The sequence below is a fragment of the Hyaena hyaena genome, unplaced genomic scaffold (assembly GCF_003009895.1).
Source record: "Hyaena hyaena isolate Hyena2069 unplaced genomic scaffold, ASM300989v1 scaffold_1230, whole genome shotgun sequence".
Taxonomy (NCBI): Eukaryota; Metazoa; Chordata; class Mammalia; order Carnivora; family Hyaenidae; genus Hyaena; species Hyaena hyaena.
The window spans coordinates 126369-135194 of record NW_024081864.1 but is presented as its reverse complement, the minus strand read 5'-3'; the positions used below and the strand labels follow the sequence as shown (position 1 = coordinate 135194).

At 40.6% G+C, this 8826-nt stretch overlaps 1 non-coding gene across 1 annotated transcript; it reads right to left on the bottom strand.

Moving 5' to 3' along the window:
- Positions 1 to 3008: 3008 nt before the first annotated feature.
- TRNAK-CUU lies at positions 3009 to 3081 on the bottom strand. Its single transcript has one exon. It is a non-coding gene; the product is annotated as a tRNA-Lys (tRNA).
- Between the last annotated feature and the right edge of the window lie 5745 nt (positions 3082 to 8826).

Genomic DNA, 8826 nt, shown 5'->3' with positions numbered 1-8826 from the left:
AGCCTACAGAATAGGGAGCCGAGCAGGGGCCAATATATCCTCAAGAGGAGGAAAATGACAGACAGCCATCAATCCGTGTAGCACATGTTAAGAACATTGGACCCACATTTTTAAGGACACTTTAATGCCGAAGTACTTTTTCATATTTCTTCATGTTTGAAGAACATCAAGAGGTGGTGTTTTATCTTCAAATGGGAGTTAGCCTTCTATTTCTTTCTGTAATAGTACTGGCTTGTATAAATATCATTTTGCATTTTTTATGGATCTGTTTTTGTAGAATTCTGGGGAGCTAATGAATAAGCACATTTATATCCTGACATGCTGTTGATCTAATAGTCCCCCAATTTTATTTGATATTTGATTACCTTGGGTGGTGTCACACATCACTGCCATAAATGTTCCTATGGAATCATAAAGATCTTTCCTAAGACTTTACATTTCTTATAGTTTACAGCCTGAATGTTTTAGGGCATAAAGGAGTGAGAATGCTAGTGCCATTTTAGTATCAGCTTCTTATAAATGACTTAGGTATATTTTCATTTTTTTTTTTTTTTTTTTTGCCATTTAACATATTTGTGGTTGTATCGGTCCTGCTTTCCCTAGAAATATAGTTTGAGTTTTCTTTACTTACTACATAAATGTAAGTCTTTCAAATATCCAATGCTTTCATTTGATAGTACTGGCAGCTACTGAGTCATGAGCTTATAAAGACTTAATAGTCAAGTCAAAGAAATAGCATTGTTTTGAATATAAAGCAGGAGGCTTCGTGAACTAGGAAATCAATAGACTGGGTGCCAAGGGCAGTCAAATGTGAGCCAAATGTGCCCCAATGGCATATTGATTATTTTATTTTATTAAATATTTTTGCGAGAGAGAGAGAAAGTGCTAGTGGGTGAGGGGCCAGCAGAGGGGGACAGAGAATCTGAAGCCACTCTGTGTCCACAGCAGAAAGCCCCATGCGGGGCTCGAGCACAGGAATCATGAGATCACGCCCTGAGCAGAAGTCAGATGCTGAAGCAACTGAGCCACCAGGCACCCCTGTGTATTGATTATTTTTAAAAGTTAGTAGGAGACAACCTGTGCAAGGACACTCAGACCCTCCCCTGTCCTTCTGGAAGCAGGGAATGAGTGCCATCTGGAAGGCGCCCTCCCTCTTCCAAGACATAAAGAGACATCCCCTCACAAGACGTGACAAGTTCAGAGCCCAGAAGGCGGTAGAAACAACCTTGTTACATTTTACTAATTTACTATCTCAGCTCAAATTCTGTTTAGAATGCCTTCTTAACCAAAGTTTCCAAAGTATTCTTTGTCTTGTCAAGTCCTCACTGATTTATTGTCTCTTTGTCTAGAATGTATAAAAACGGCTTGCACCTTGGTCATTTCTTCAGGTCTCAATTTCATTATTGGGCCTCCATGTGCACATAATAAAACTTGGGTTTTTTTTTTTCTCCTGTTAATCTATCTCTTGTAAATTGAATAAAGAGTCCAGCTGGAAGACCTTGAAAGTACAGAAGAATTCCTACTTACCCTCCACACACAACAAGCATTTCCATGATTTTTGTTCAGGGTGTATCCCATTAACCAATCAGTTCGTTTTCTTGACTGAATTGGTTAATTTGGTCAATATCTTGGATCTTTACAGCTGTAGCTCAGGCAAGCCTGTGCGTCAACCACTGGTTATAGACGTTGAATGGACGTCACTGAATTTCATTATGTCTATCAGACAGGATATGTGTGGTTATGGTAGGATTATGAAAGCCACAAAATGTCAATGGCTTAACACAATAGAAGGTTCACTCTGGCTTATGCTATATGTAAATCTCCCATCGGCGGGGGGCCCAGATCATCGTTGTCACTCAAGGACCTACACTCAGAGAGCAGCCACCATCTCACATGCCCTTGGTTACTTTAGGTTTAATAATAGTCTTCTGGAGGGTATTGTTTTGGCAATCAAATCTGCCAGCTGGGAGTGATCATACATTATTTCTACTTCCAGCTCATGGACCCGATCTCCTGAGACCCCAGTCAACTGCGGGTTTAATTTTACCATGTGGCCAGAAGACAGAGACGAGGACATATTTGGTAAACAGTGTTCACGACTACTTCACATTTTTTTTCATTTTTTTTAACTGTTTATTTATTTTTGAGACAGATCACAAGCAGGGGAGGGGCAGAGAGAGAGGGAGACACAGAATCTGAGGCAGGCTCCAGGCTCTGAGCTGTTAGCACAGAGCCCAATGCAGGGCTCGAACCCACGAACCGCGAGATCATGACCTGAGCTGAAGTCGGATGCTTAACCAACTGAGGCACCCAGGCACCCCCCTCTCCCCGACTTCATATATTTTTCACACTGTAGGATTCACTAAGGAAATTTGCTTAATTAAATGTTTAAGGACAGAAACCTGTGGAACTGATTTACAAGTCTTACGTTCAAGTTGAATGCCTCATGTTCAATTAGATGTTCAAAGTTTAAAGTAGGTATTTCCTGCTCAAGTTACAAGTACCTCGAAAGCCAAACCAAACCAAGAAAAAGCCAGGTAGAGCATTTACATAATGTATAAAACAGCGCAAGAATGTTCTGAGGAGTTGACATTCACATGTTACATCAAAATTCTCCTACTTATAAAAAAAAGTCTATGTTTATCCCTAATTGAAAAAGGGCAGTTAATTTTTATATTGGCTATATTGAGACCTACTTACATGATACTAATTAAAATTTTCCTGGGGCGCCTGGGTGACTCAGTTAAGTGTCTGACTTCAGCTCAGGTCATGATCTCGCGGTTCGTGGGTTCGAGCCCCGCATCGGGCTCTGTGCTAACAGCTAGCCTGTTTCAGATTCTGTGTCTTCCTTTCTCTGCCCCTCCCCCACTCATGTTCTGTCTTTGTCTCAAAAATAAACTATAAAAAAATTTCTCAGAAAAAATTTTTTTTACAATGGTTATGGATATAAAAATGTTTTGCCTCATGCTTTTAAAGATTTTTTTAAAGTTTTATTTAAGAAGTTTCTACACCCGATGTGGGGCTTGAACCCACGACCCTGAGATCAAGAGTCTCACGCTCCTCCAACTGAGCCAGCCAGGCACCGTTGTTTATAAAGTTCTTAACTAAAAAAACATCAAAACAACTTCATTGCTCTTACTTTTTAAATGACAATATTGGAGTCTTTCACTTAAAAGGAACTGAAATATGGGAAAGCTGCTTTTGGTAAGTTTTAGCAGAGCTTAAGAAATAGCCAGGGAAACATAGAAGGAAAAGTTTGCCCTCTTAGTCCTAGCCTCTTCACTGAAAAATAGGAACCCTCGTTTAGATGTGGTTATCAAACTTTTTTGTGATTTTTTTCACATCAAGAAATAATGTTGAATTGCTATTTAAAATGTGTGTGTGTGTCAAAATAAATGTATCATGAAATAATACTTACCCTTACTTTGAGATGCTTTCCTGAAACTTCCTATTGTATTTTATTACATCAAACTAAAAATAAATGCTTCCTGTGATCCACTAAATTTATTTCACAGTTAATTGAATGCTACCTAAGGTTTAAAAAATATTTTAGAGAACTTAAGCAATGTAATCGTAAAAGCTTCCTCAGCCACGGAATATGTCAAATGTAATATGTGAATATTGAAAATATCAAATTCTAATACTAACATTTCTAATTACTGCTCAGGAAGGACAGAGAAAAGGTCTGATTTACTACTGTATCCTCCATGCCTAGTACAGGGTATGGATAGTGTAGAGGTTCATTGTTGAAGGAAGGAAGGAAAGGAAGGAAGGAAGGAAAGAAGGAAGGAAGGAAGGAAGGAAGGAAGGAAGGAAGGAAGGAAGGAAGGAAGGATGGATCGAAGGAAGGAAAGAGGGGGATGAATATTGTTTCACCATGAAATCTTACTACATGCACACATTTGGGGTGATAAAAATATAAATCATTAACAGCTCCTCAAAAAACTAAGCCTAGACAACCAACGGAATGGGAAAAGATAGTTGCAAATGACATATCAGATAAAGGGTTAATATCCAGAATCTATAAGGAACTCACCAAACTCCACGCCCGAAAAACAAACAACCCAGTGAAGAAATGGGCAGAAGACATGAACAGACACTTCTCCAAAGAGGACATCCAGATGGCCAACAGACACATGAAACGATGCTCAGCATCCCTCCTCATCAGGGAAATACATATCAAAACCACACTGAGATACCACCTCACGCCAGTCAGAGTGGCTAAAATGAGCCAATCAGAGAACTCTAGATGCTGGCGAGGATGTGGAGAAACGGGCACCCTCCTCCACTGTTGGTGGGAATGTAAACTGGTACAGCCCCTCTGGAAAACAGTGTGGAGGTTCCTCAGGAAACTAACAATAGAACTCCCTTATGACCCAGCAATAGCACTGCTAGGAATTTACCCAAGGGATACAGAAATGCTGAGGCATAGGAGCACATGTACCCCAATGTTCATAGCAGCACTCTCCACAATAGCTAAAACATGGAAAGAGCCTAAGTGTCCATCAACAGATGAATGGATCAAGAAGATGTGGTTTATCTATACCATGGAATACTACATGGCAATGAGAAACAATGAAATGTGGCCATGTGTAGCAACATGGATGGACCTTGAGGGTGTTATGCTGAGTGAAATAAGTCAGGCAGAGAAGGACAAATATCATATGTTTGCACGTATAGGAGGATTAGGAGGAACTTGTCGGAGGAACAAGGGGGAGAAGAAGGGCGGAAATGGTGGGGGAAAGGGAGAGAGGCAAATATCATATGTTTGCACGTATAGGAGGATTAGGAGGAACTTGACGGAAGAACAAGGGGGAGAAGAAGGGCGGAAATGGTGGGGGAAAGGGAGAGAGGCAAACCATGAGAGACTCTTGAATGCTGACAAAAACTGAGGACTGATGGATGTGGGGGGGAGGTGTTATGTAGAAACTAATTTGACAATAAACTATTTGTAAAAAAAAATAAATAAATAAATATATAACTTAAGTCAAAAAAAAAAAAAAAAACTAAGCCTAGAATTATCCTGTGCTTTCAGAAATTCCATTTCTATCCTTATACCCAACATAATTGAAAGCAGGGACTCAAATATTTGTACACTCATATTCATGGCATTATTCGCAAGAGTTAAAAGTTGAAAATAATCCAAATGTCCATGGACAGAGAGATGGTAAACACAAGGCGGTGTATACCTACAATGGAATTATTCAGTCGGATGCTACACATGGATGAACCTTGAAAACTTTATGCTAAGTGAAATAAGCCAGACACAAAAAGACAAATACTGTATAGTTCCACTTATGCGAAGTATCTCAAGTTGTCAAAAGCCTTTGAAACAGAAAGTAGAATCGTGTTTATCAGGGGCCGGTGCAGGGGGTGCTGTGGGGAATGCGAAGTTATTGTTTAATGGGGACAGAGTTTCAGTTTGAGATGAAAAAGTTCTGGAGATCGGGATTATAGTTTCAAGACAAGGTGAATGTACTTAATGCTACTGAACTGTCAAAACAGCTAAAATGGGAAATTTTAAGTTACGTACATCTTGCCACAGTAAAAATATACCAATTATTGCTACTGCCTTTAATAGCACTTCGCATTTGTTAGAGTTCTTTAAAGATTCCCGAAGTAGTTAATCTATTATGTCACCTGACACTCCTGAAAAAAGCCCTGCAGTCCACATGTGTAGCTTTTTTTTTTTTTATTGTTTTATTTATTTCTAGGAGAGAGAGAGAGAGACAGCATGAACAGGGGAGGGTCAGAGAGAGAGGGAGTCACAGACTGAAACAGGCTCCAGGCTCTGAGCTGGCTGTCCCCACAGAGCCCGACGTGGGGCTCGAACCCACAAACCGCGAGATCATGACCTGAGCCGAAGTCAGATGCTTAACTGACTGAGCCACCCAGGCGCCCCCACACGTGTAGCTTCTATTAGCCCATTTTGAAGACGAGGAAACTGGAGCTCAGGAAGTTTAGGTGACTTGTCCAAAGATACACAACTAATAAGTAGAGGAATAGAATCTTGAACTCATCCCAAGTGTTGGGCTTAAGCGCAACTTTCTTCTCTGACACTCCATTCGAGAAACTAACGGTTCCACGGGGAATATATTCCAAGACACCCCCCCACCCCCCCACCGAGAGGATGCCTGAAACCACGAGTAGTACTGAATCCCATCTAGACTGGTCTTCCTAGACGCACATGCATATGATAAAGTTTAACATACAAATTAGGCGCAGGAAGAGATGAACAACAGTAACTAATAAATAATAAAATAGAATGATTTTAAGGACATACTGCAATAAAAGTTACAAAATATCTCTCAAAATCTCTTATGGTCTTGTACTCACCCTTCTTCCTGTGGTGACAGGAGCTGATGAAATACTTACGTGAAGAGACACAGTGAGGGGGATGATGTAGACATCGCGACATAGCGTCAGGCTACTGTTGACCTTCTGATGCCGACTCAGGAGAAGGATCATCTGCGTCTGGAGCGCCACTGGCCGCGGGGAAACTGAAACCACAGAAAGCGAAACCGAGGTTAAGAGGGACTCCTGAAATCAGAGAACTGTCCTATTTCGATCCTCAGTTCTGGATTAAACTGTTATCACAACATATTCAGATAACCTGCCTTTAAAATTTAAACCCGAGATCCGATAGAAATCTTTGGAAGGGGATAACGAGTCAACTGATCGCAAAGCAAAGAGCTAGATTAGGTAACACTCAGATAACTGACTAATGAATGTATTAGATTTAACACTCGGAACAATCCAGTAAATTCCCCCAAACAAACCTATTCTGAAACATAGCCAATGTCTCCTTGTATTGCCAAACCTTGCTCTCTCATCTGGGTGCAGATGCTTGTTTTTCGGCCAATGGTATTTGCTTCGTGTTATTTGTTGGTTTTCCCTGCAGTGAAGTTGGAAATGAGACAAACGCGGCACATCCAGACTTCACGTGAGTGTCAGGAGGCTCATTTCTATTGGCGAGTAAAACCCACGGCAAGAAAAACAAGAACTCGGAAACAAGACCAGGATGTGATCATACTGTCTGCTTTGTACATATCCAACATGTATTCAGTCCCTCCCCTTCTCTCTCTCCCCCTCTCCCTCCCTCTCTTACTATTCGCCTTACTGGGAAATAAAGTCAGCGTTCCCAAACTTGTCGAAATGCAACAAATACATTTGAGAGATCTTTCTGAGTTAATTCTGAAACACATAATTCACTCCTCAGCCTTCACTTCGCTGCAACACAGAGCTGTAGTAACGGGGGCGATCAGCAGAATGGCTGCTGAAAACTGTCAAAATGATCTCCTCTTGCTTTTAGTCTCTGACATATTTGACAGGTACAATTTCTTGGAGCTTCTTTCATTATTTCAGAACAGAGATGGGATGGCATGAAATCCCCAACCTGCCTGGCTGCCTGTGGCACATTCCAAAAATATCTAACCTACCTCTAGGTTCGCAGGGAATTGAAAAGAAGAGTGAAAAGTTCCTTTGGACTTTCATACAGATGTCTTCTGATAGATGTTTCCTTACAAACTATACCCGTCAACAGGCGCGACCCTTTGGTGGGAATCAAGATGGCAGGGAGTGCCTTTCTTTAAAGGTTTCTTGCTATGAAACAGGCCTGTCCATTCTTCCCAGACTTTGGTAGAGTGAATGAGAAAGGCACATCGGGCCAGTTACCTCATTTTTTTTTTCATTACAGAAGAGTTCTAAGTAATAAAGCCACAGAGATGACAGGACCTATGTATTTATCCACAGCCATCCTCCAATCTGTGATATGACACCTTTCATCGTTTCTCTCTCTCAGATTCATCCCCGCAGGGGGGAGGGGCTTCGTGCGGGCTCCCATCACACACTGTCCCTCTAACTGCACTTATGAACATCTGACCCGTTCTATGGTTTTATGAAGCCTACCAGCATATAAGCTCATTTTTGTATTCCTAGCGTTTCGTACCTAATAGGTATTGAAAACACTGTTGTGAATCCGGTTTAATAAAGTAATCATTAGGGTCCTCATTAAAGTATCTAAAGGCGTTAATAACTCTGTACACATTACTTATCAGTGGTTAACTGCTGACATCCATTTTAAATAAAATTTGGTAAATCTGATATAAACGGAGTTGGATGCATTCTAAGATATCCTTGGTGTTGGAGAATATAGAAGAACAAGTTATTACTGAAAAATCATTGTTCTTCCCCCAGCTCAAGACTCTTGATTCAGAACTTATTGCCAATCCAGTATACTTTTCTACTTCCTGGGATGACCACAGAGTCAAATGAGGAGGAAAGAGTGGGATGAGCTAAAAGTTGAGAGGGATAAAAATGAAAAGTGAGGCGAAAACTTCAAGGCCTAGCTAATTCCAACAGGTGATCATTAAGATACTTAAGGGCTAGCCAGCTCCACATGACTTTGACCTGAGGCACACAAGTCCTATAAAACCTGCCCACTGAGCTTCAAAATATATAAGAAATAAACCCTTTTATTACAGGAATAAATATCAAGTGTTTCTTATCATCCCAGAGAGGTTTATTCAGATGGAAACAATAGCCTTGGACTCCATGTGCTGCACAGAGTAACTACGATCTGATTCTATTCCTCATTCTTGGATACAGACTTACTGTAACTATCCGAGGGTAGACATGATAACATCTAATACATAGATGTATGAGAATATTACTTTACTTTGCTCAGTCATCTCCTTACCACTTAAGTACAAGTGGAATCTCAGCTTGTCCCTTTAAAAAAACTTTTTTTTAATGTTTATGCATTTTTGAGACAGAGTATAAGCAGGGAAGGGGCAGAGAGAAGGAGAGACAGAATCTGAAACAGGC